Raw genomic sequence first — 2,108 nt, 5'->3', positions numbered from 1 at the left:
TAGCTTAAACAATCGATGTACTAATTAAATGGCCATGAGTTAATGCCTAAGGTCAAAGATCTTGGGTTCGAATCCCCTGTGGCACGGTTTTTAAATTTTTTTATTTAATACTGTTAATTTATATAAAAAAGGGAAAAATGTGCAGATAAACCCTCCTAGGTGTAGCCCTTATAGCATATACCTCCCCATTTTCACTATGTGTGCAACTAAACCCCCCAACTCAAGAAAAAGGATGCAAATACCCCCATCGCCCTAACCTCTGTTTTCTCACCATTAGTCAGCATTATTATTATTTTTTTAATATTCTGTGGGGCCCACCTTCTTCATCTTCTTGAATACAGCCAACTCAAGAAAAATGGTGGTGAATAATGCCTCCGAGAGACGAATTCTCAAAGACGAAGTTGCGAGCGCTGAAAATCTACGACGACTTGATGACGGATATCGTGGAAAGTAAGACATTCGCCTATATTTGCAACCTTTCTTTGAGAAAGAAAACACACTTGCCTACGCGTCGCTAAATGGCTTAGAAATTTTCAAACTCAATGATTCCACAGGGAGTTTTGCAGCCGCCAACCTCGAGCTCATGGTGGATTCTTCTCCGCCGGCGAAGAAGAAAAACGGCGTTGTGACATATGTTGTCGTAGGGAGTGTTGTCGGTATACTTGCGGTGGTTGTAGCCATTGGCTTCTTCATTCTCTGGCGGCGGCAGAAAATGAAGGACGCGGCCACGAGCATCACCAAGTCATCGTGGGCAACACTTTCCACCGCCAGAACTAGCGGATCATCAGCTGCCATCTCCCTGCCCTCCGATCTCTTCAGATACTTCTCATTCGACGACATCAAAACCGCAACTTCGACCACAACTTCGTCATCGGCAGGGGAGGCTTCGGCAATGTCTACAAAGGCCTCATCAACGATGACGCCGTCACCGTCGCGATCAAGAGGCTCAACCCCTCCTCCAGCCAAGGCGCCCGCGAGTTCTTCACCGAGATCGAGATGCTCTCCAAGCTCCGCCACCTCCACCTGGTCTCCCTCATCGGCTACTGCGACGACGACGGCGAGATGATCCTCGTCTATGACTACATGGCCCACGGCTCCCTCTGCAACCACATCATCCACACCTCCGAGAATTCACCATTAATGTGGAAGCAGCGCCTCCGAATTTCCATGGGCGCCGCAAAAGGACTGCACTATCTCCACACCGGCACCAAGCACGCCATCATCCACCGCGACGTCAAGTCCACCAACATCCTCCTCGACCACTACTGGGTACCAAGATTTCAGATTTTGGGCTCTCCAAAATGGGACACTCGAACGATTCTTTCACGCACATCAGCACCAACGTCAAAGGCACCTTCGGCTACTTGGATCCCAAATACCTTTCAACCAATCAATTGACCAGAAAATCCGATGTGTATGCATTTGGAGTGGTTCTGTTTGAACTTCTCTCCGGAAGGCCTGCCGTGGATGTGAAGCTCGACGAGGAGCAACATAGCTTGGCCGGACGGGCTCAATTTTGTGTGCGTGAAGGGCAAGTGGATCGACTCATCGACACAAACCTCGCAGGGCAGTTTTCAGCAGCTTGTTTGAATGTATTTGTTGGAATAGCAGGGAGATGCATACCAGGGGCGGGGCTAAGAAAATCTACGGCGACTTGAAGAAGGTGAAGAAAGTTGGCCCAACAGAAAATTAAAAATAAAAAAAAAATAATGCTGACTAACGGTGAGAAAACGGAGGTTAGGGCGAGGGGGGTATTTGCACCCTTTTTCTTGAGTTGGGGGGTTTAGTTGCACACACAGTGAGAATGGGGAGATATACGCTATAAGGGCTACACCTAGGAGGGCTTATCTGCACATTTTCTCTAAAAAAAATGGTGTAGTCGAATGGTCATATCACTTTAGTTAATAGCAATGTATTAATTTATCACATCAGCTATTCACAATGATATTAATTTAGGGGTAATTGACAATCGCGTGAAAAATTCAAAATAATTAAAAGTTCGTGTATTTGAAGATAAAATTTTTACTAGTTTATATACAAAAATCTAGATTAAGTGAAAGTTTGTGTATTTTAAATGTAATTATCCCATGAATATATATAGGAATGAC

General features: G+C 45.5%; 1 pseudogene; it reads left to right on the top strand.

Moving 5' to 3' along the window:
• Positions 1 to 355: 355 nt before the first annotated feature.
• Positions 356 to 1,658, top strand: LOC130994365 (receptor-like protein kinase FERONIA; annotated as a pseudogene).
• The last annotated feature ends 450 nt before the right edge of the window (positions 1,659 to 2,108 follow it).

Source organism: Salvia miltiorrhiza, chromosome 7 (assembly GCF_028751815.1).
Source record: "Salvia miltiorrhiza cultivar Shanhuang (shh) chromosome 7, IMPLAD_Smil_shh, whole genome shotgun sequence".
Classification (NCBI taxonomy): Eukaryota; Viridiplantae; Streptophyta; class Magnoliopsida; order Lamiales; family Lamiaceae; genus Salvia; species Salvia miltiorrhiza.
Note: the sequence above shows the minus strand (reverse complement) of the source record. Positions and strands in the feature narration are given on the sequence as shown.